A 26,322-nucleotide genomic window follows, 5' to 3' on the forward strand; every position below is an offset into this window, starting at 1 on the left:
TGCAATGCAGGAGACCCGGGTTCAATCCCTAGGTCGGGAAGATCCTCTGGAGAAGGAAATGGCAACCGACTCCGGTCTTCTTGCCTGGAGAATTCCATGGTAAGAGGAGCCTGGCGGGCTGCAGTCCATGGGGTCACAAAGAGTCAGGTGTGACTGAGCAACTGACACTTTCAGTTTCTTTCACTTTCATCAGAGAGGCCATTCCTTACACTCTATCTAAAACTATTCTTTTCAAATTTCTTAGTCCTTCACAGCTACTATAATACATATACATTTGTCTGCTGTATTATTTTTACCACCCACTTAAATAAATGCTCTATGAAAGCAGAGACTTTCTTTTGTTTGCTTGACTTGGAACTGGTCCCAGCACATGGTAGGAACTCAGTAAATCCTGGCTGAATGAACTCCATACAGTATAGAGAGTAACTTTCTGGATGGGTGTTACAGGATGCTATCTCCTGCAGCAGCTGTTGGGGTCTAAGGAATGAAGGAAAAGGCTATGGAGCATAGGGTAGGGCAAACCCAGCTGTGAGTTGAGTCCTTCTCTCATTTCTACAATAAATGGGCCAGCTCTTCTGATTTATTTTCTCAAGAGAATGGGAGAACATCCATGGCCAACCGAGTGAGTCTTCTCTTGGAGTAGGTCAACAACTTATGCCATGACATGTCTCTGTGTGCAACATCCTAATGATCTTTCCCAGCTTCCAACTATGTCAGAAGAAATAGCTGTTCCATATCTGAGCTTGCTCAGACACACACACACAACCTTACTGCTGGCTATCATCATAACTGATCTACACTCTCCAAGCAAGAGGCTGACACTCTACTCTGGACACCACTAGGAAGAGCCAATGTCCTCATCAGATTTCAAACAGTTTTCACCAATAGTTTAGGAACCCTGATTTGTATTTCAAGTCTTTCAGATTCTCTTATTTTTTTAAAGCTACAACAACAAGAGCAGTAATAATAATTTAAAAACTCTTAAAGATTCTTTCATCTGAGTTAAATTCACCCATTCCAGTCCATCTTAGTTCACTGATTCCTAGAATGTCGACGTTCACTCTTGCCATCTCCTTTTTGACCACTTCCAATTTGCCTTGATTCATGGACCTAACATTCCAGGTTCCTATGCAATATTGCTCTTTACAGCATCAGACTTTGCTTCTATCACCAGTCACATCAACAACTGGGTGTTGTTTTTGCTTTGGCTCCATCCCTTCATTCTTTCTGGAGTTATTTCTCCACTGATCTCCAGTAACATATTGGGCACCTGCCGATCTGGGGAGTTCATCTTTCTGTGTCCTATCTTTTTGCCTTTTCAAACTGTTCATGGGGTTCTCAAGGCAAGAATACTGAAGTGGTTTGCCATTCCCTTTTCCAGTGGACCACATTGTGTCAGACCTCTCCACCATGATCTGTCCATGTTGGGTGGCCCTACACAGCATGGCTTAGTTTCATTGAGCTAGACAAGCTGTGTGTCCGTGTGATCAGATTGGCTAGTTGTCTGTGACTGTGGTTTCAATCTGTCTGCCCTCTGATGCCCTCTCTCAGGACCTACTGTTTCACTTGGGTTTCTCTTACCTTGGATGTGAATCAAGGTAATTGGAAGTGGTCAAACAGGAGATGGCAAGAGTGAGCGTTGACATTCTAGGAATCAGCGAACTAAGATGGACTGGAATGGGTGAATTTAACTCAGATGACCATTATATCTACCACTGTGGGCAGGAATCCCTTAGAAGAAATGGGGTAGCCATAGTCAACAAAAGAGTCTGAAATGCAGTACTTGGATGCAATCTCAAAAATGACAGAATGATCTCTGTTCATTTCCAAGGCAAACCATTCAATACCACGGTAATCCAAGTCTATGCCCTGACCAATAATAGTGAAGAAGCTGAGTTGAATGGTTCTATGAAGACCTACAAGACCTTTTAGAACTAACACCCAAGAAAGATGTCCTTTTCATTATAGGGGACTGGAATGCAAAAGTAGGAAGTCAAGAAACACCTGGAGTAACAGGCAAATTTGGCCTTGGAGTACAGAATGAAGCAGGGCAAAGGCTAATAGAATTTTGCCAAGAGAACACACTGGTCATAGCAAACACCCTCTTCCAACAACACAAGAGAAGACTCCACATGGACATCACCAGATGATCAACACTGAAATCAGAATGATTATATTCTTTGCAGCCAAAGATGGAGAAGCTCTATATAGTCAGCAAAAACAAGACTGGGAGCTGACTGTGGCTCAGATCATGAACTCCTTATTGCCAAATTCAGACTTAAATTGAAGAAAGTAGGGAAAACCACTAGACCATTCAGGTATGACCTAAATCAAATCCCTTATGATTATACAGTGGAAGTGAGAAATAGATTTAAGGGACTAGATATGATAGAGTGCCTGATGAACTATGGATGGAGGTTCGTGACATTGTACAGGAGACAGGGATCAAGACAATCCCCAAGAAAAAGAAATGCAAAAAGCAAAATGGCTGTCTGAGGAGGCCTTACAAATAACTGTGAAAAGAAGAGAAGTGAAAAGCAAAGGAGAAAAGGAAAGATATACCCATCTGAATGCAGAGTTCCAAAGAATAGGAAGGAGAGATAAGAAAGCCTTCCTCAGTGATCAATGCAAAGAAATAGAGGAAAACAACAGAATGGGAAAGACTAGAGATCTCTTCAAGAAAATTAGAGATACCAAGGGAACATTTCATGCAAAGATGGGCTCGATAAAGGACAGAAATGGTATGGACCTAACAGAAGCAGAGATATTAAGAAGAGGTGGCAAGAATACACAGAAGAACTGTACAAAAAAGATCTTCATGACCCAGATAATCATGGTGGTGTGATCACTCACCTAGAGCCAGACATTCTGGAATGTGAAGTCAAGTGGGCCTTAGGAAGTATCACTATGAACAAAGCTAGTGGAGATGATGGAATTCCAGTTGAGCTATTTCAGATCCTAAAAGATGATGCTGTGAAAGTGCTGCACTTAATATGCCAGCAAGTTGGGAAAACTCAGCAGTGGCCACAGGATTAAAAAAGGTCAGTTTTCATTCCAATCCCAAAGCAAGGCAATGACAAAGAATGCTCAGACTACCACACAACTGCACTCATCTCACACGTTAGTAAAGTAATGCTCAAAATTCTCCAAGCCAGGCTTCAACAGTACATGAATCGTGAACTTTCAGATGTTCAAGCTGGTTTTAGAAAAGGCAGGGGAACCAGAGATCAAATTGCCAGCATTCGCTGGATCATCGAAAAAGCAAGAGAGTTCCAGAAAATCATCTGCTTTAGCTTTATTGACTATGCCAAAGCCTTTGACTGTGTGGATCACAGTAAACTGTGGAAAATTCTTCAAGAGGTGGGAATACCAGACCACCTGACCCGCCTCTTGAGAAACCTGTATGCAGGTCAGGAAGCAACAGTTAGAACTGGACATGGAACAACAGACTGGTTCCAAATAGGAAAAGGAGTATGTCAAGGCTGTATATTGTCACCCTGCTTATTTAACTTATATGCAGAGTACATCATGAGAAATGCTGGGCTGGAAGAAGCACAAGCTGGAATCAAGACTGCCAGGAGAAATATAAAAAACCTCAGATATGCAGATGACACCACCCTTATGGCAGAAAGTGAAGAAGCACTAAAGAGCCTCTTGATGAAAGTGAAAGAGGAGAGTGAAAAAGTTGGCTTAAAGCTCAACATTCAGAAAACGAAGATCATGGCATCCAGTCCCATCACTGCATGGCAAATAGATGGGGAAACAGTGGCTGACTTTATTTTGGGGGGCTCCAAAATCACTGCAGATGGCAATTGCAGCCATGAAATTAAAAGATGCTTACTTCTTGGAAGGAAAGTTAGGACCAACCTAGATAGCATATTAAAAAGCAGAGACATTACTTTGTCAACAAAGGTCCGTCTAGTCAAGGCTATGGTTTTTCCATTAGTCATGTATGGATATGAGGGTTGGACTGTGAAGAAAGCTGAATGCTGAAGAATTGATGCTTTTGAACTGTGGTGTTGGAGAAGACTCTTGAGAGTACCTTGGATTGCAAGGAGATCCAACCATTCCATCCTAAAGGAAATCATTCCTGGGTGTTCATGGAAGGACTGTTGCTGAAGCTAAAACTCCAATATTTTGGCTGCCTGATGCAAAGAGATGACTCATTTGAAAAGACCCTGATGCTGAGAAAGATTCAAGGCAGGTGGAGAAGGGGACGATAGAGGATGAGATAGTTAGATGGCATCACCAACTCAATGGACATGAGTCTGGGCTAACTCCGGGAGCTGGTGATGGACAGGGAGGCCTGGCGTGCTGCGGTTCATGGGTTGCAAAGAGTTGAACACGACTGAGTGACTGAACTGAACTGAACTGAACTGAAAGATTCTTTCAGAGTTTATATGGCTAAATGTCCAATATAGTGCGTTAGTTGCTCAGTCGTGTCTGACTTATCGCGACCCCATGGACTCTAGCCCACGAGGCTTTTCTGTTCATGGGATTCTGCAGGCAAGAATATTTGAGTGGGTTGCGATTCCCTTCTCAAGGAGATCTTCCTGGCCCTGGAATCGAACCCAGGTCTCTTGCATTGCAAACAGGTTCTTTACCACCTGAGCCACCAGGGAAGCCCAGTTGAATATAGTAATATTATTTAAAATTAAAAGTTGGGAAATCTTGGATGTGTAGCTAGATCTAAAAACTGTATTCTGGTATGAATTTCAGATGGTGGACTCAACATACTCATCTAGATTAACTCTCCCTGAAACCCAACTAAAATGACAAGACTTTTTTTTTTTTTTTTTTTTTAAAGAATGAACTCACAAGGACAGGGGGCATAGGAGAAGAGAAACAGCAACACAGTTTCTGAAGTTGAACAAAAGATGGACATGTACTAGCTGATTTAGCAGATTGGAAAAAGCTCAAACTGGCAATGAGGAACGCTGCTAACTAACCTGTCCAAAAGGCATAGATGTTTCTGGAACTATCATGAAAGGGGAGCTAATACAGGAAGTGGGGTGAAAACTTTTTGAGAAATTTTGGATCCACATCACCTTCCGCAACCCATCGCTCTGAGATCATGTTCCCCTGTAAGGCATTTGGAAGTTTGTTCTCAGGAGAAACAGAAGGTCTCTGGTTGGGAGATACCGGGTAGATGGGGACCATGGGCAGAAGAGGAGGAGGAAGTGACTATGTGCAGACTAGACACTTATCAGCGCTCCCACTCCAAACTGGTAGGGGGTACTTTTAAGCAAGCCCCAGAGATACGGGGAAAATGAGCAAAAAATGACCTCAGTAAAGGAGTCTCTGTAAGCAGCAGGGTCTTGGCCCTTGACAGAATGCTAGCCACAATCTTCAACAACCAGCAAGAGCACCAGCCAATCAGAAACATACCAGACATACACAACCGGGGAGACCATTCCCAGTCCTACATTGTCTGGTGGTACAGGCCACGCACTGTACAACCACAGGCAGTAGGCTGGCCACAACAGAGCACGTAAGCCGAATATCAGTTCTTATCTTGGGTGATCCGTCCTCATTTCTGATACAACCAGTGTGCCATGTGGGTAGACCCACAGTATTATGACTTTTGTGACTGGTTTTTCCAAGACTGGGAACATATTCAAGAGGACAGCATCACCCTGCTGGTCCCAGTTTTCTCCCCTGACATATCATATTAGTCAATTGATTTTAGACTCATAACTGTTAATGAAATAAGCACAAGAAGCAGTTCCTGCTGGGAAAAGAAAGATAAATATTCAAGCCTGGCTCCAAATCAGTGCAGTTGAAAAACAATGTTAATTGAAAGCAGTTTAACTCAGCAAAACTCACAAAGACAAAGTTCTTGCCAATATGTTTGCTAAATTAACCTATTTTAACATTTATCCTGCGTTCTTAAAGCAGGATCATTTGGAAACTAGTGACCTGACTTTGCCACTTTCCATTGCTTTCTTTATGGCATGAGGGGAAAGAGGGAGGTGGGTGGGTCTAGGATTCTGGTGCAGACTGGCTCCCCATCCTTACCTGAGTGCCTATGCTGAACTGTCATCTGATGTTAATGAGCTTCTAGCTTATCTAAGAAAATGCCAGCCTTTCATTTAATGGGGCTAACTTCTTTAAAGTCTGAATTGAGACAAAGGTTTTTTTGAAAAAAAAATCATAATTATTAACCTATTGCCTGATCTATCTTTTAAGCCTTCTGGAATCTTGCATTTCATTATTTATTGTGGATGAGTGATCCAGAAAGTTAATGTGCTCCTTTGTATAAATAGTCTAGTTGTAAATCATTCACTAGGTCCCTAACTGGTCTTCAGGTAGAGGGAGAAGGAAATGCTTTGAGGCCCAAGGCCCCTCCCTCTGTGCAGGCTTTTCCCAGTGTCCGCCTGGATTTCTGTAGAAGCCTTGGTCTCTTGGGTCTGTCTAGAGACCTGTGTGTGCTCTGAGTGCCTTTTGACAGGGGTCAGACCAGGCTGGATGCTGTTACCTGCTGTTTCTTGAGGTGGAGCCGTGGGTGGGGCTGCAAACAAAAATAATTTCATCCTGATGAGCCGGGTGGTAGAGACTGGTGTCAGCAGGGCGGATCCCTGTGTGCCCTTGGCCAAGTCCAAGGTGAGACCCCAGAGTCATCCTCTTTATCTACACTACAGCTCCTGACCCAGGGTCGCTATGCCAGCAAACCCAGCTGTTTCACACAGCCCTCATGATGCGCCTGGAAGCTGGCCTGTGGAACGTGGTTCCACAGGTGCTGACCATTGTATAGCAGTGTTAGGGTGTCAGTTTGTTTTTAGGAAACAACCTAGGTTTTGGACTAATTCCTCCATGGATTGAAAAAGGCTTCCCTGAGACAAATACCCTCTTGAATATGTTAGTGCTAGCAGGCAATCTTCTTAGCTCAGATTCCCATTAACCTCTGGCGGGTAATTTAAGTTTCTGTTCTGAGCCAGCCTCTAGCCTTCTCCCATCAGTGCTGTCCTCTGAACTTGTGCACGTGGCTGAGGCCACTGCAGAGTTCCCAACAGGTGTGTGAGGCCTGCCTGCAAGTCGCTATCCCTTGTCCAGGGCCAGCTCTTGGCTTTCTTGGGGAAGTTCTCATCTGCCTTGGCATGTGTGACTCTGAGTTACAGAGTTATTCCTGTCAGTTTCCCATACTCCCACCTGAGACACTCATTCCGATTCAGGTTATCAAGACAATAAAGACAGGCCCTGTATGTCTCTGCCAAACACCAGCCAAGGGGGAATTTCCCAAGTATCAACCGTCGAAGAAATGTTTCTTCCAAATGATCAGTCTAGTGAGGATGCTCTGTCTTATTATTCCAGAAATCTAGTTTATCCCTGGTGGCTCAGATGGTAAAGAGTCTGCCCACAATATGGAAGGCCTGGGTTCAATCTCTGGGTTGGGAAGATCCCCTAGAGAAGTGAGTGGCAACCCAAGCCAGTATTCTTGCCTGGGAAATCCCGTGGACAGAGGAACCTGGTGAGCCTCAGTCCATGCGGTTGCAAAGAGTAGGACACATCTGAGCAACTAACACAAACACAATGCATATAAACCCACTTCTATAAGAAGGGCCTGATCTCAGCACCTCTGCTTCTTAGCTGTGTGATCTTGGAGGGATTACTTAATCTTCCTGAGTTTCAAGTTCCCTGTTTACAAAATGAGGATAATAATAACCACTCAGTAGGGTTGGGTGGTTGGAAGGATTCCGTGAAATAATATGTCAGAGCGGGTGGAGAAAAAGCATTTTAATACATAGAAAGGCGGGTGCTGCTATTATTTAAAGGTGCCATCTATGGACTAGGCTCTGGGCCCAAAGGTGAAAGTCCCTGCACAGTGTATGGCCCAGTGGGGAAGAACCACTGGGTGGGAGCAGAAAGCTAGAGGCATATCATGGCACTAGAGCAGCTTAGCTGAGTGCAGCCAGAAACCTAGTACAGCTGGAGTTTCTTCATCTTGTTTCGTAATTGCCTGATAGTGATGTGTTTTCTGGCCAGGTAGAGTCCTGGGTGTAACTAGGTGGGGCAGGTGAGGCCGGAGACCAGGTGCAGCCTGGGCAAGAGGCATGGGAGTGGGGGAGGGTGTGGTGTGGGGTGGGGGAGGGTAGGGGAGGGTGAGGGAGGGTAGGGGAGGGTGAGGGAAGGTGGGGGAGGGTGGGGGGCCCTGCCCTGCCCTGCCCTGCCCTGCCCTGCCCTGCCACAAGCAGCTTACAGGGATGCTGCTTCCGGGAGAGGCCAGACCCCACTGTCAAGGGTAAGTGAGGTTCAAGACAGCCCACCCCACTGCTTGATCCCTCTTCCCTCAGCCAGGATGGACAGTGTCTAGACTGTGAAAACACCTGCTCAGCCTGCCTGTTCTCACGGAAACCGTCTTGCTGTCATCTTTACCTCTCACTGGCACCTTTTACCACTGGTTGTTTTTGTGGAGGCTCCAGCTGTAAGTTGAAGTTCTCAGAAAAATTCAATCTTGGGGGCCAGAGAAGGGCATAGTCAAAATGGACGCGATAAATTCCGTTGCGTGTTCAGTCATTCTTGGGTTTGGCTATAAATTCAACAGCCTGGTCTTGAAGGCTGTGCGCTGTGTGGTCTTTCCTGATCTTCCTATTGACTCTCTCAATCGTTCATATTCTATCCCATTCAACCCCTGCGCCTCAGTTCCTTATATTTGAAATGTTCTTTTTTCTTGACTTCCTCAGGTTGGGTGCAGTGCTTCTCTTTTTTGAAGCCAACCCTGGCAAAATTTGGCACTCCTTCAAAATATTTTAGGTGTGTTGTCTTTAATTAGGGTTATGTAAATACTCATCCTTTCCTTGAGATGGTAAGCTAATGAGTTGAGGGTAAGAAACATGCCTTCTCTCCTTTGTACATAGGACATGCTCAATAAATATTTGTTGAACTAAAGGAAATTAAAAGAAGATTAAATACTTATAGTGTACCACATGGTGACTGGAGAGGCCTCTAAGCCACAGTACCTGGTTTCATGTCTTCCTGACTTGCCTTAGTCTTGGATTATAAACGTTCAATTCATTTGTAGCTTTTAGAGTGTTTAAACAAGTACTTGCTCTTGATGTGGCTAATGTTAACTTTAGAAATTGATAATGAACAACAGAAAATAAGGTGTCTGTGGGTAGCAGTGATTAGCAGTACTCTCTGTAGAAGGGCTGCTATTGGGTATCTGGGGTTTCTGCAGGTATGTTCTATGATGTGTAAATCAGTAACTTTTGTTCAGACTGCTTTCCCCACCTTACTAGTCATTCTTCAAATACCTTGGATGGATCAGTGAAACTCATTACCTATCAGTTCAGTTCAGTCACTCAGTCGCGTCTGACTCTTTGTGACCCCAGGAACTGCAGCACGCCAGGCCTCCCTGTCCATCAGCAACTCGCAGAGTTCACTCAGACTCACGTCCATCAAGTCAGTGATGCCATCCAGCCATCTCATCCTCTGTCGTCCCCTTCTCCTCCTGCCCCCAATCCCTTCCAGCATCAGAGTCTTTTCCAATGAGTCAACTCTTCGCATGAGGTGGCCAAACTATTGGAGTTTCAGCTTCAGCATCATTCCTTCCAATGAACATCCAGGGCTGATCTCCTTTAGAATGGACTGGTTGGATCTCCTTGCAGTCCAAGGGGCTCTCAAGAGTCTTCTCCAACACCACAGTTCAAAAGCATCAATTCTTCAGCACTCAGCTTTCTTCACAGTCCAACTCTCACATCCATACATGACCACTGGAAAAACCATAGCCTTGACTAGATGGACCTTTGTTGGCAAAGTAACATCTCTGCTTTGTAGGGTACTATAGATTTCGATTTAAAAAGCAAGAAAAATACCAGAGGTAGGTTTGAAATATAGCTCTGTATAGGAATGGATTTGCCAGTTTTTATTGCAATAATGCTGTGTAACAAACAACCTCAAGCTCTTAATGGCCTTCAATAACAAGCATAAATTATTTGCTATGTATTGTGTCAGTGCTGTGAGTTGTGCTGTGGTTTAGGACTGTCCCCATGCATCTTCTTATTTGGACCTGGGCTGAACAAACAGCCCCCATTGGCCAGCAGTGTTCCCATTTAGGAGGGCGGGTGTTCAAGACAGCCAGCAGACATTTGCAACGCCTCTTCAAGGCTTCACTTGGAACTGGCAGTCACTGTGGCCCACATTCTATTCACTAAAGTATTTTACAAGGCCAAGTCCCCAGTCAATGGGGCAGAAATTGAGGGAGTGAGAGGAAAGGGCAAAGTAAATTGTTTACTAAATTGTAATACAATTGACCACAGGTACACAGAATATTTTTATTCCTTCTGCTGATGGATGTATAAACCCCTGGCAAGAGAGAGCCCAATACCTTGCTCTTTCCCAGGAACATTGACACTTGGCGTGTGTTTGTTGAATGAACAATTGAACTATCATGGCTTAGTTTAACTAGGTGCCTGGCCTTTCTCCATTTGCATCTGTTTTTTATAAAGAAAATGAAAGTATTAGTTGTTCACTTGTGTCCGACTCTTTGTGACTCATGGACTGTAGCCCCCCAGGCTCCTCTGTCCATGGAATTCTCCAGGCAAGAATACTAGAGTGGGTAGCCATTCCCTTCTCCAGGGGATCTTCCCAACCCAGGGGTTGAACCTGGGTCTCCTGCACTGCAGGCAGATTGTTCACCATCTGAGCCACGAAAGCCTTTCTTTTAGAAACACAGACCGGACAGAGGTTGCATGTCACTAGAAGTTCTGCTGCTGCTAAGTTGCTTCAGTCGTGTCCGACTCTGTGCGACCCCACCAGGCTCCCCCGTCCCTGGGATTCTCCAGGCAAGAACAGAGTGGGTTGCCATTTCCTTTTCCAATGCATGAAAGTGAAAAGTGAAAGTGAAGTCGCTCAGTCGTGTCTGACTCTTCTCGACCCCATGGACTGCAGCCTACCAGGCTCCTCCACCCATGGGAGTTTCCAGGCGTGAGCACTGGAGTGGGGTGCCATTGCCTTCTCCAACCCTAGTCAAAGTCGACTGTTAGCTGCTGTCCTTTGTGACGGCTCTGCCAGGCAGGCAGACCAGCTGATGGAGTCATCCTAGGGGGGACCTGTCAGTGAGAGCATGTAAAGAGGTGGTTTGGATGACTCCCCACCCACTGCCACGCCCGGTGGTACAGGACCAGCTATGGAAGGACAGTAAATAGGAGGTGTTACCTAGGAGATTCCCCGCGCCCGCCCCCCCCCCCCCCCCCCCCCCCCGCCGAGGGAGGTTCCTTATATAAAGGTTTAAACTTACAGTTTGGGTAGTTGGGGAGGGACTCTTTCTGTTGCAGAACCTTGCTCCTTTCATGAGGAATTACAATGGGATTACTTTAAACCAGTGAGGTGATGAGGGCAAGAAGGCTGGGATTTGGAACCTAGCAGGCCAGTGTTGAAGCCTGAGCTCTGCCACTTGCTGTGTGACCTTTGGCAAGTCCCTGCACCTCTCTTAGCTTCAGTTTTCTTGACTGTAAACTGGGCAGAATGATAATATTTACTTATTCCAAGGGCTTCTGTAAGGATTAAATTAGCTGATGTGTATAAAGTTCATAGTACAGTGCCTCGTATGTAGAAAACGTAGTAATTGGAAACTGTTATTACTATTACTATCAGCATCACCATGATGATTTTGAACATGTTGTCCAAATTTCAAATCTTACAAACTTTAATTACATACATATCCCCAGGAAAATATTTTTCAAAGCAAGGAATTCCTGTAACTCTTTTAAGGAAGAGTGAGAGGCGGAAATGTACAGAAGGAAAGGAGAAAAGGCACAAAAAAGAGAGTAGAGACTAAAGAAAAGGAAGGGAATTGGTTTTTCAGGGCATCTGTGGAAGAGACATTAGAGGAGGCTGGAAAATAGAACTGTTGGATTTTGGGAACGGGTGGGGTAGGAGTTGGGCTTTAAGAGACCAGAACTATGAAAGAGGGTGCTCCTTAAGGCAGTATGGGATAAGTAAAACAAGAGATAGGCTAGGTCAGAGTCACCAAAAGAAGGCAAGAATCAAAGACCTGGAAGGTTGAAGAGAAATACCGATTTCACTGTCCAAGGGGTGATGGTTGAGGCAGCCGAGTCCGAGGTTCAGTCTCCAGAATTAATGAGCTGAGTGTGAGACCAGATCGAGAAGAAGAAAGGGGGCACTGGGGTAATGGCTGCGGCATGTTGGGACACACACACCTTGCAGCTGGGGCTGGGGCGGGTCAGGTGTGAGAGGGTGACAGGCTTGGAGAGAGTAGAGGCAGGGTGAGCGGCATGATGGCGAAAACCCCTGGGGACAGGACAGACAAGATTGTGGGTGCTCAGGGCGAACCTTTGAATACAAAGTAACTGAGGCTCTCCCTTCCTGTCTACTTATATTTCTGAGACTGAAGTTCTTTTAGGATATCATGAAATGTTGACTAGAGACCTCCAGAAAGAAGGGGTACTGGCCTCAACCAGTTGGAACATAGAACAAAAGATAACTCTTTTGGGGAGAAACAATTTCTCTGCAGAGCATCCAGGGTTACTGGTCTCACATTCCAACTTATTCTCACACTCTGACGTGTGCGTCTGTCCCAGATGAGTCTAGCTCAGTGTCTGGCACATAGGAGGTGCTCGGTGAATATTTGTTGTTAAATGTATAAATGGAAAATGCTGGAACATCTGAAACAGTTCTTGTCAAGAGAATTTCAAAGTCTTCTTTTGTATTAAAAAAAAAGGTAAGCACTCCAAAAGAGCTACATGTTTACGGATCTGAGAGGATATGAGGTTTGGTTCCAGAAGGCACTTGGCATCATTGCAACCTGTCTGCAAGCAGAGGTGAGGGACCTCAACCAGCCCAGCCCTGTAGGGGCTGGCTATGTTACATGGTGTATTAGTCATGGTCCCGGTAGAGAACAGATGACACTTTTCTTTTGGGTAAATCAAGGAGAATTTAATAAAGACATTATTTTCAAGGGATGAGCAGGGTGTAGGGCAACCACAGGGGTTGCATAGAGAGCCCAGGAGTGGTACAAAAGGGCTGTGACCACTCCTAGGAGGAAAAGGGCAAGGAGAGGGTGTGGGTGGGGGACCTGGAGAGAGCTGTGGGACGAGGGCTCCCTGACAAGGCAGTGACTGTTGGTGGAAGGACTGGGCATCCGTTCCAAGGGAGGGAGCTGAGTGAGAAGCTACCCTGCCCTCCCTCCCCTACAGGGCTCCCAGTTGGCTGAACGCAACTGGATGCCAGAGGGCTATGGAGTCTTTTGAGACAGCCTGTCCTGGTGACCCTCCTGAGTATATAGAGCAAGCTGGAGAAGGCAGAGTTTGGAGATGGAAAGGTATATGGAGGGTTTCCAGCCCACGGGGTCATTTAAGAGTCTGGGGAAATGTGTGGTCAAAGTGTGGTGTGACCGTGGAGCCCAGCTTCTTCAGCCAAAGTGTGGTCATGTGAAAATTAGAAAGCATGGAAGTGTCATGAAATCCAAGGATGAAACTGACACAGGGTGGAGCCGTGGGTGGGACCAGGGAGGTCAGCTTAGGTGTTGCTCATTTAATCTTTATTGAGATCCATCAGATATAAACACCTTGATGAAATTGGCCAGGTGGCCAAATTACAAGCTGTTACAAACATGGGCAGAAACAAACTAATGGAAGATTTCCCAGTAGAAAATGCTCTGGATTTAAAAGACAGAATTTGGTGCTGAGAGATTAGGGATCCAGGAGCAGCAAGATTCTAAGCGCGCACATCCACTAGGAGGCAGAAGCCAGGAAGGCAGGACTTAGCAACCAGGACTACGTTAGGGTGAAACAGGCTGCAGCAAATGCCAACCTCCCAGGGATTTTTTGGTAGAAGGAAAAACCTGTGTTAGGTGAATCATATGTAGCACAAACATACTTGTAGTTTGGCAATCGTGAGTTTAACAACCAAAATCATTTAATTAACCAGGCACTCACATGGAGCCAAGTCCAGAAGAGTCATATGTACTGAAGGAGGCCTCTCACAAAACTTAAAAGATTATCTTTTGTGGAATAAGAATAAGAGAATTTTTTCAAGTTTTTTATACATCCTTTGACCCAGAATGCTATTTCAAGTAATTTATCTTAAATAATTCAGAGAAGGTAATGGCAACCCACTCCAGTGTTCTTGCCTGGAGAATCCCAGGGACGGGGAGCCTGGTGGGCTGCCGTCTATGGGGTCGCGCAGAGTTGGACATGACTGAAGCGACTTAGCAGCAGCAGAAGCATCTTAAGTAATTAGGGCAATTGTTGAAGCCTTAGGTATAAGGATGTTCACTGTAGAGTTTGTTATAGTGGTTCCAAATGAGAAACAACCTACATATTCAATCTGTAGGGGATTGGTGAAAGAAATTTTGCTGGATATGAATAGATGCTGTAGGAGAATATGAATTACATTGGGATGTTCAAGGTGTGGTTTACAGAGGGGAAAACAGATTCTATGTCACTTTGATCCCATTTTGGTTACATACACACACACACACACACACACACACACACAGAAAGAAGCCTGGAAAGATGATGTGAAATGATTGAAAATTATTAATTCTAAAAAAGACATGTGAATATAAATTAAGATATATAGAAATAACTCCATTTTTCTTTTTTCTTATCCAAACTACTACAATTTCTTATAGTAGATGTGCGTTATAATACTTTATGGCGTGAAAGTAATTTTTTTTGCCCTTCTAGGAAAATATGGTTTTTCTCCTAAGAACACATAAAAATATGTATAATTTTTAAAAACATCAACCTTCTATTCTTCCTATGTCTCATTTGCAGTGATGAAAATCCCTTTGGTAACACATCCCAACAAATTTTCAGTGTCCTCTTTCAGAACATTTTTCATAATCAAATTTTGCTAGAATAATAACCTCTACTTTTTCTATCTAAACCTCTCCACATGTTTCCAGAATTTGGGAGGATCGCACATGTGGTATTTTTTCCTCGAGGTGGGGTTTTATTTTACTTCGTATTTTATTTTTTAAACCCACAGAGAGGACTTTCTCGCCTCTCCTGCATATGTTACCTCTGGTGTTATACTCAAATCCGTAGCATGTGGGATAGAGAGAGATGTGCAGGGGTGTTTAGAGGAAGTTGGATAAAGAACTGAGGGAGCACAAAGGAAGGTGTGTATTTTATGTGACATTGCAGAGTAAAAACTAATGAAAGATCATTGATTACTGAATCCCAAGGAGGAAGTAGCATTCGGTTTATGCACTAATTACTTGACTTCAAATAACAATGATACCACAGTCAATGGTAGGGGGGATGGAGTTGGGATGGATCTAATAATAGACTGTTAGATTTAAGTAATTATAGAAATTATTAGACATGCAAGAGGGTCATTCTAGTATCTAGCATAAACATAAAATCTTGACAAACATCTGAATTTATAACAGGAGGGACTTTTCAAAGTAATTTTTAATAAACCCTAACAATAGAATAATACGTATCCCTTAGAATGAGATTACAGAGGTGTGTCCTTCAGCACTTGCAGGTGGTTTCTGAGGAACCCCTTCAGGTTTGTAGGACACAATTTATTAACTTCAAGATCCTTTGAGCTCTAAAATGTGATGATCTTCTGGATCTAGGATTCCTTACTCCCCCAAAGGGCCCAATTTAACAAAAATGATAAGACGAAGGTGTAATATGCATTCCAGGAAGTAAGGAAGGAATTTTTTTTCCTTCCATTGACAAAAATTTATTAAGCACCTATTTATGCTGTGGCCTGTGCTAGGTGATAGATAGAGATAACAAGATAAAGAAACCACAATCTTCTCCTTTAAGGGGTTCACATTTAAGTGGAAGAAATAGATCCTGAAATGGACAATGATAATAATGTGAGGCAAGTTATTTATCTAATGATAAAAGCTCATAGACAGCAATATTTACATATTTATCAAGGAAGATAAGCACCTTGAGTATGACTTAGGAAAGACAACTGAAAATTTAGCAGTAAAAAAAGTATGTGTGTGTGTGTACATGTGTAGTCCAGGAGGACAATGGCAGAATTGAAAAAGCCATGGTATTTTTTTGAATATTTTCTTTGGTAAATTGTCAGATCTTTTAACCACTTTTCATTGGGTTATTTTGTTAATACTCTACTGAGTTTGAGAATTCTGTATATACTTTGTAGTCCTTTGTCAGTAATACATTTTGCAAATCTTTGCTCCCTGTCTCTGGCTTGGCTTTTAATTAATGGCATATTTTGAGGAGCAAAAGTTTTCAATTTTGATAAAGTTCAATTTTTTCTTCTGGCTCCTGCTAAATCTTTGCCTACCTTGGGATTCCCAGGTTTTCTTCTAGAAGTTTTATACTTTTAGTGTCTAATAATTTTTCCAGTTAATTTGGGGATATGGTGTAATTATGGGTCAATGTTCATTTTTTTTAATGTGATGATTCAGCTGTTCAACATTATGTGTTTAAAAATCTATTCTTTCCACCATAGAAAATCAATTGTTGAAAATCAATCAATCGTATCTGTGTAGGCTGATTTATGTACCCCCTGTTTTGTTGCACTGATCTACATGGCTATTCTTATGCCAATACCAGGCTCTCTTGATTGCTGTAGCCTTTCAGTAAGCCTTAAAATCTCATACTGTAAGCCTCCAACTTTGTTCTTTTTTTAAACAATTGCTTTGGATATTCTAAATATATTGTATTTCCTTACGTTTTAGAATTAGCTTATTCAGTTCAGTTCAGTCGCTCAGTTGTGTTGATTCTTTGTGACCCCATGGACTGCAGCACGCCAGGCCTCCCTGTCCATCACCAACTCCCAAAGTTTACTCAAACTCACATCCATTGAGTTGGTGATGCCATTCAACCATCTCATCCTCTGTCATCCCCTTCTCCTCTCGCCTTAAATCTTTCCCAGCAGGTGGCCAAAGTATTGGAGTTTCAGCTTCAGCATCAGTCCTTCCAATGAATATTCCTTTAGGATGGACTGTTTGGATCTCCTTGCTGTCCAAGGGTCTCTCAAGAGTCTTTTCCAACACTACAGTTCAAAAGCATCAATTTTTTGGTGCTCAGCTTTCTTTAGAGTCCAACTCTGACATCCATACATGACTACTGGAAAAACTATAGCTTTGACTGGACAGACCTCTGTTGCAAAGTAATGTCTCTGCTTTTTAATATGCTGTCTAGGTTGGTCATAATTTTTCTTCCAAGGGGTAAGCGTCTTTTAATTTCATTAGCTTGTAATCTCCTACCAAAAGTGGCAGCTGGAAAACAGATTGGCCTTTGTTGAATCCATAGACCAATTTGGAGAAAACTGACAACACTTGAATCCTTCAGTTCATGAATGTGGTACGTGTATGCCAAGTTGCTTCAGTCATGTCCAACTCTTTGTGACTCTATGAACTGTAGCCCACCAGGCTCCTCTGTCCATGGGGTTCTCCAGGCAAGAATACTGGTGTGGGTTGCCAGGCCCTCCTCCAGGGAATCTTCCTAACCAAAGGATCGAACCCACATCTCCTGAGTCTCCTGCATTGGCAGGAGAATTCTTTACCACTAGAGCCACCTGGGAAGCCCCAGAATGTGGTATATGAATACATTTGTTTCATTTCTCTGCTTTTTCTCAGTGAACATTTGTAATTCTCATTGTATGAATACCAGTCTTGTACATAGTTTGTTAAAATGATCTCCCTATATTTTATTTTGGTGCTATTCTAATTTGGTTGTTTTATATCCATTGCCATTTTTTGCTAGTATGTAGAAATGTAATTTTTATATTGCCCTTCTATCTTGTGACCTTATAAAACTCATTTATCCATTTTAGTAATTAAAAAATAGATTCCTTAGGATGTTTTCCATACAGGGTCTTGGTGTCCACTCAAAAGAGACATTTTTACTTCTTCCTTTCCATTCTTAATGCCTTTTCTTTCTTCTTTCCCTCCTTCCTTCCTTCCTCTCTTTCTCTTTGCCTGATTACACTGGCTAAGATCTCCAATACAATGTTAAATAAACGGTAAAAGTGGTTACACCTGCTTTACTCTTGATCTTAAGGGGAAAACCTTTAGCAAATGGCCTGACACATGGAGACTGGCAGAGAATGCTCCAAGCCTCCAAGAGATCTCTGAGCTGTACATCAAACCCAACAACTTCTCACTGCTTACCTCCTGACTTTAGCCCTCACTTTTATCATATCTCCACCAAACCCTCCCAATAGGTTCCTTACTGTCTCCCTACCCCCAGTCCACCTCCCTGCCCCAGCTCCACTCCCACTTTATTCTCCATACAGCAGTCACATTAATCTTTTAAGACACAAGTCAACACAGCAATGAGGGCCCCTCCTCTTTCTCCCACTCATTTCTCTTTTCCCACACCCCTATTTAATGTAGTCTTTAAATATATATATATATTTAAATTTAGTTAATTAATTAATTTTTGATTAGGCTGGGTCTTTGTTGCTACACGTGGGCTTTCTCTAGTTGCAGCAAGCGAGGCTTACTCTTCCTTGCAGTGCACAGGCTTCTTATTGTGGTGGCTTCTCTCATTACAGAGCACAGGCTCTAGATGCATGGGCTCAGTAGTTGGGGCACATGGGCTTAGGTGCCCCATGGCATGTGGCATCTTCCAGGATCAGGGATCGAACCCATGTCCCCTGCATGGGCAGGTGGATTTCTTATCCACTGACCCACCATGGAAGTCCTAATGCAATGTCTTGATTCTCCTTCTCCAGGAGTGACTTGCTTGCTCTTTCCATAAGTACTAGAAGATGGATGGGTCTTGATTCTTTTCTCTTAGCTTCTTCTGAAGCCTGGGATTAAGCTTACTGGGCTCAACAGTTTCTGAAAGGGGCACTTAGAGCTTTAAAACATCTGTGTCTTGGTGACCAAGTGTAGAAAAACCCAGAAAAGCTGGTGGATTTGCCAAGTCTCAGAAGACAGACATTCCCCGGGGGCCTCTCACAGGAAGCCCTAAGTAATAGGAGTGCTTCCTAAAGTGAGACATAATGACTTTTTATCTTTCTTGCAAGTCTTTAATTAGAGGCTCCATCACAGACACATTGTGTTAAATGGGACAGGAATTCCATTAGAGGAGGGAGCAAGTGGGAAACTCCTTGGCCAGAACACAGTGTTCAACCAGTTTGACATTTGTAATCATGTCTTTGCCCCTGAAGACTGCATCCATCATCCTGTAGCTTCTGGTGAAAAGAGTTTCCAGAAAGGCAGGGAAGCCTTGTCGCCCGAAGCATCATCTGTCACTCAGGCCATCAGTCAAGCAGCAAACCTCCCTTGAGTACCCGTCATTCCCTCATGTCTGTGGAAAGCACTTTCAGACGCCCTGTCTCATTTCTCCCTCTCAGCACCCCTGTGAGGTGGGCGGGACAGATGTCACTCTCCCATCATAAATAATCTGAGTCCCCAAGACTGGGTGGCGTGCAATCGCACGGTTAGAGAGTGATGGAGCTGGAGCTGGAACCTGGGCTTCCTGATCATCATCTAGTCTTTCTTCTACACCCTACTGTTCTCTAGGTGCCTAACGCTGACGAAGCTCTGGGAGATGGAGGGGAAGTACAGATGCCATGCGCTCGGCCAGCAGATGCTTTGTTGTCTTTGAGGTCAACAAGATGACTTGTGCTTTGAGGTCGCTGCAGATGCTATCTCAAAAAGACTTTCTCACCCAGAGCAAAGTCAGCTGTGACAGGAAAAGCCTGTGGCATGAAGGGTGACCACCACCTGCCGCAGAGAGAGGATGGGAAGGAGGGCGAGGAGGGCTGGACGGCAGTGGTGGTGGTGGTAGTATTATAAAGGGAGACCCCCTTCAGGGCTTCGCCGGCTTCCTGGGCTGCTGGAGCCCGCAGAGCTGTTGATCTTGGCTCCTTTTTAATCACTAAGTTCTCTTTTAAAGAGTTGTTTCCCCCGCTCCTCCTCCCCTTCCGCCTCTCTTGGAGAGCCCTTTCAAGCAGACCTTAAACTAAATAAACATGCAAGTGAAACAAGCCAGGGCTGTCAGATGTGAAGAATGAAGCTGGTAATGTTGGGATGATCAGTGGTCTTGGACAGTGTGTGTGTGTGTGTGTGTGTGTGTGTGTGTGTGTGCGTGCGTGTGTGCGTGCGGGATGGAGTGATGGTTCCCACACAGTACTTTGCCTCTCTCCTTTGGTCTATTTCCTGGGCCTCGTTCATAAGTCTTTTAAGCAACCACCATCTGCCTTGATAGAGAAGCTGATGCTCACTTTTATCTTACTTTGTTTTCATCTATATCTGCCTGCGGGCCTTCCTGTTCTCTTCCTCCCTTATTCCCTTTTCCCACTTCTTCCCTTCCTTTGCTTCCTTTTTTCAGTGGAGTAGATCTTTCTGTGATCTTAAAAGATGCACATTTGGTTGATGGATCGGAGGAGAAGCATGAGCTATGGAACATGGATTTAAATCTCTCAGAGCTCTGGTCCCCATGTATAGTTTGGGGTTAAATATGGTAACCCCACTGGTGGTTGGGAAGATTAAGTAGGAGAACACACACGGAACATTTAGAACAGTGCCTGGCACGCAATATGGATGCGATATTGTAAAAGGATTTCCTGTTAGTGAGGCACTGGGGCCAGCAGCAGTGTGTTTCTTTGAATTCCAGGTCGACATCGACCTCTGAAGACCAGACTTTGTGACAGCATATAAATCCCATTTTCTGTTTGGCCCATTGTTTGCTTATCCAACTAGAAAACTGCTGGACTACTTAAAACATTTTCATAAAACCCCTAAACCTAATGGAGGACAGAGTGACACCTTGACAGATCTGGAGCCCAGTGGCTGATGTCCCCCAGAGTTGGGACAGGGCCTCTGGAAAGATGAGAGCACTGGTTCTGCCTTTTGGGACAACTTTGTGACGGGGCAGATTGATGAATCTTCCTGGGTTGCCATTTCTTAAACAATGAAATGGGGATAATTAGCTTCCTCACAGGATTTTGTGAGGGCCAATGAACTGAAGTCTGAAAAAGCACTTAAAACTCCAAAGCTAGATGGATTAAATTGCTGAGGCCGTGCATCCATCCTCTCCAGCACAAGGAAAGAACCTTGGGGAACGTCAGAGAAACTGAGAGCCGGACTAAGCTTGATGTATATAGTTCTCACGGGGCAAGTCACAGCTGAGGAAACAGGACTGAAAAAGAAAGTGACTTGCCCACAGCTACACAGCTGCTTAGTGGCAGAGCTGACAGCGGAGCTGTATGCTGTGTTCGTCACTAGGCCACACTGAAGGACACGAAGGGAGTAAGATCCAGTACAGGCCCACGGATGGGTTTCCCGTGGGCAGCTCATGGGGACCCATTCAGATTCTTTGGGTGTGGGAAGGCAGGCTTGAACTCTAGCCCTGCCCACCTGTTTGTTGTTGTTTTTTAAACTTGTCCGTGACCAAGTGTCCACCATAGATGAGACCGAACATTTCCATCCCTCCACAAAAACTCCTTCATGCGCCTTTGTAATCAAGCCTCTCCTCACCCAGCCCAGGCAACCAGTGGTCTGTTTTTTTGTCTCTGTAACATTTTGCCTTTTTCGGAGGTCACCATATGTCCTAGTTCATTCGGGACTGTTATAACAAATAAGTAAACCAGGTAGCTTAAAAAGAACAGAAAATTGTTTCTCAGAATTCAAGAGACGGAGAAGCCCAAGATCAAGGCACCAGTAGATTCGGCACTTTCAGGTTCATAGATGGCCAGCATTTTGCTGTGTGTTCATCTGGCAGAAGGGGCAAGGGAGCTCTCTGAGGTCCCTTTTTTAAGGACACTAATCTCATTCATGAGGGCTCCACCCTCATGACCTAATCATCTCCCCAGGGCCCCACTTTCAAATACCATCACACAGGGGTTCAGATTCAATATGAATTTTGGGGACATAGCATTCAGTTTACGGCATCAAGAATTTGCCTCTGCAATGCAGGAGACCTGGGTTTGATTCCTGGGTTGGGAAGATCCCCTGGAAGAGGGCATGGCAACCCATTTCAGTATTCTTGCCTAGAGAATCCCATGGACAGAGGAGCCTGGAGAGCTACAGTCCATGGGGTCACAAAGAGTCAGACACCACTGAGTGACTAAGCATAGCACATAAATGGAAGATACATTGTGGCCTTTTAAATCTGACTTTAGTGATTTTGCATAATGGGTGTGACATTTATCCATGTTCTCATGTATCCGGAGTTGGTCTCTTTTTATTGGTGAACAGTTCTCCATTCCATGGGTGTACTGCAGTTTGTTTAACCGTACACTAGGTAATGGATGTTTGAGCTATAATATGTTTTTCACTGTTAAAAATCAAGCCACTGTAAGTATTCACATACTTATTCTTTCTTTTCTCAGGGATAAATACCTAAGGGTGAAATTCCTGGGTCATATGGCAAATATATGGTAAGTAAATTTATTAGGAACTGCAAAACTCCTTTAAAATGCTGTATTTTCGCACTCCTGCTAGCAACACAGGAGAGTTCAACTTGCTCTGAATCCTCACTGAAAGTGAAAGTGTTAGTCAGTCATGTCCAACTCTTTGCAACCCCATGGACTGCAGCCCACCAGGCTCTCTGTCCATGGGGATTCTCTAGGCAAGAATACTGGAATGGGTTGCCATTCCCTTCTCCAGGGGATCTTGCCAACCCAGGGATTGAACTCGGTTGCATTGCAGATAGATTTTTACCATCTGAGCCCCCAGGGAAGCCCTAGCACTTGATATTGATGGTTGCATCTTCCATTCTAAGATGTGTGACATGGTATCTCATTATAGTTTTAATTTTTATTTCCTTTACTGCTAGTGATATTGAACATAAAAGATGTTCAATGTGCTTATTTGCCATTTGTATGTCCTCTTAGCAGTGTTGGTTCAAATCATCTGTCCACTTTTTGAAACTGGGCTTTTGTTTCCTTATTATGGATTTTTGAGGAATATATCTATATTCTGGGTATAAATCTATCATTTCTTTTTCTTGTCTAATTTTACTGGCTAGTACTTTCAAGAGAATATTGAATAGAAGTAGTGAGATTGGACACCTTTGTCTTTTTCCTAATCTTAGGGAGAAAACATTCACTATCTCATTATTATGTGAGATGTTAGCCATAGATTTTTCATAGCTGCTCTTTATCAAATTTAGGTGTCTAGTTTCTGAGAATTTCTGTCAGGAATGGGTGTTGGAGTTAAAATGCTTTTCCTGAGTCTTTTGAGATGTTCATATGGTTTTCCTTTTGTTAATGTGGTGAATTTCAAATTTTAGGCCAGTCTTGCCTTCCTGGGCTAAACTCTACTAAATTATGTTGTTTTTATATTATTGGAATTGATTCGCTAAAAGTTTATCTAGAATTTTTGTTTCTATCTTTGTCTGCAGTTTTCTTTTCTTAAAATATCTTTGTCTGGTTTTTGTATTAGAATAAAGCTGGCTTTATAGAGTAAGTTTGGAAATACTCTTCAATTTTCTGCAAGTCTGTGTAGAATTGGCATTTTTCTTCCTTAAAAGTTTGGTAGAATTCCAGTGGAGCCATATGGACTTGGAGTTTCCTTGTGGGAAGGTTCTTAAACTAAAAATTCAGTTTCATTAATAAGGATAGGGCTACTGAGGTTATATTTGATGAGTACTGGTAATTTGTGCTTTTAAAGGAACTCCTGTTTTATTCAAAGTATGAATTTATTGACATAAATATTTCATAATATTCTGTTATTTTCTTTTTAATGTCTGCCTACAGAAAGATCTATAAGAGAAGTGATATAACTTTTCTTATTTCTGATATTGGTAATTTGCTCTCATTTCTTTTTTTCTTGATTAGTGCAGCTAGATGCTTATAAATTGCATCAATCTTTATGAAGAATCAGCTTTTAGTTTCATTAATTTCTGATCTTATCTTTATCGTTTCCTTTCTTCTGCTTGCTTTGGGTTTATTGTTTTCTTCTTTTTATAATTTCTTAAGAGGAACACTTAGATAATTGATTTCCATCCTTTCATTCCTAATATAATCATTTAATTTTGTACATTTCCCTCTAATCTCTGCTTTGGTTGCATCCTACAAATTTTTACAAGCTTTATTTTTGTTTTCATTTAACTCAAAATATTTTCTAATGCCCCTTCCAAAATCCTCTCTGATCTGTTTCTATTTAGAAGCATGTTGTTTAATTTCCAAATATTTGGGAAGTTTTCACATGTATTTCTGATATTGATTTCTGATTTAATCCCAGTGAGGTCTTAGAAATCCTTTGCATGATTTCAATTAGAAAATTTTGTTGAAATGTATTTTATGGCTGAGTACACTGTTTACCTTAGTGAATGCTTCATGTGTATTTGAAAAGAATATATATTCTGACATTTTGGAGTCTTGTACAAATGTCAGTTAGGTCAACTTGGTTGATAGTGTTATTCAGGTTTTCTCTAGCTGTAGTGACTTTCTGTCTGCTTATTCTATTGATTACTGAGAGAAGAGTGTTGGAACCTTCAGCTGCAACTGAAGATCCATTTCTCCTTTCTGTTCTATTAATGTTTGTTCCATGTATTTTGAAACCCTGTTGTTAATGCACACACATTTAGGATTGTTATGTCTTCCTGATAAATTGATAGTCTTTATGATTCTGCAGTGCTTCTCTTTACTCCTAATAAAATTCCTTGCTCTGAAGTCTGTGTTTCACAGGTTTTCTTTCTTTTTTTTTTTTTTTGCAACCAGAAGGCATCAAGACCTTGGTGTAGGGGTTACCAACAGCAACCCTTCAAAACCTTTCTCTCTGTTCCTGTTTCCACGATGAGGCCTTCCCAAGCATTGCCTGGGCACCCAAGCCCCCTGAGGAAGATGAGCTTAAAAAAAAAAAATTAAATACTGATTTTTTTGGCTGTTAAGAGCTAAATGCTGAGATATTTCAGTAACTCTCTGGCTCCAGCTCTGGGATACTTGGAGTCAGAGGTGGGGACGTGGACGCTGAGTGCTGCCAGGCGGTCAGGACAGTAAGCAGTACGTGGGCATGCAGCAGCCAAGTGTCCTGCAGTTCCCCAAACTAGGTTCATATCAGTCAGCCGCAGACAACTTGAGAAGATGCAGGAGACTGCAGAGTTTCCACTCTCAGCTGGAAATCCCCCGGTCTAGGGAAAGTGGCAGGTGGCCCTTAGGGATTTGAGAGGGCTGTGTATATGATGGGTATGGGGATTTAAGTATTTGAAGAGTGAAATGGGTGAGAAGGATTTGAACACCAGTCACTATGGGGTGGAAGAATAAGCTAAAACAATCTTCTGCATTGTTCGGGCCCCTTTTGTCTTAATATTGTTAATTTAAAATCTCTATCACCATGTCTGGAACATAAAAAGAGCTCATTAAGAATTTGTTGAGTGAATAAATGCTTAAACTTGAGAATAAAAGGATATCATCTGTATCTATAAATTTGAGAATAAAAGGATATCATCTATATCTTTATACATGTTTTATATATATTTACATATACATGTGTGTGTGTACATTCATGCTCAGTAACTTCAGCTGTGTCCAACTCTATGTGACCCAATGGACTGTAGTCTGTCAGGCTCCTCTGTCCATGGGATTTCCCAGGCAAGAATCCTGGAGTGGGTTGCCATTTCCTGGTATTGAGATATATATATATATGTGTGTGTGTGTGTGTGTGTGTGTGTATATATATATATATATATATACTGAATCTCAATACTGTGACCATGTCCTTCAAGATCTTTGAGTCATGTGTCTGTGAGCTGACTGTGTGGTTTTATTTTAGTTTGGGTTTAAGTTTGCTCCCTGAGTCTCTTGTGAGATCAACAGCTACCAGAGGCATAAACTGGTCATGATGGATTCAGAAAATTAAGAGGCCAACCCAAGCTATAAAAGTACCTTTAAAACCTCTGATTGCATCATATCTGCTAATATTTCATTGGCTAAAGCAAATCATAAAGCTCAAAGTTAGATAGGAAGATATATATATATATTGCTATGTAAAGAATTTGTTATCCACTATTAACATAGCAATATCTCACTAATACATATCCTTCAAAGAAAAGGAGGTGGTTACAGTACTGATATTTATAAGACATAGAGGGAAGTTTCTTTTCCCCTTAGGTTTAAGCATTTATTCATCCAACAAATTCTTAATGAGCACATATTATGTTTCAGATATGGACACACACACACACATTCACACACACTTTCATGTTGTCCTCTCAGCTACTGTGGAAGGCGCAGCAAAGCCACATGGCAGAATGTGGACATATAATTCCATTAAAGGAGAGAGTGAAGACTTGTAAACAATAATCCAATCTTCTGCATCTTCAGTAATAACTGCTCACACACACAGTTTGCCAGGCACTGTTTTAATCGCTTTACGTATGTGGACAGCTCAGGTTAACAGTGCCTTTTATCTGATGGATTTAAGGATGGATATAAATGTAAAAATTTAAATTGGTTTTTGCT

Source organism: Oryx dammah, unplaced genomic scaffold (assembly GCF_014754425.2).
Source record: "Oryx dammah isolate SB20612 unplaced genomic scaffold, SCBI_Odam_1.1 HiC_scaffold_3, whole genome shotgun sequence".
NCBI classification, from domain to species: domain Eukaryota; kingdom Metazoa; phylum Chordata; class Mammalia; order Artiodactyla; family Bovidae; genus Oryx; species Oryx dammah.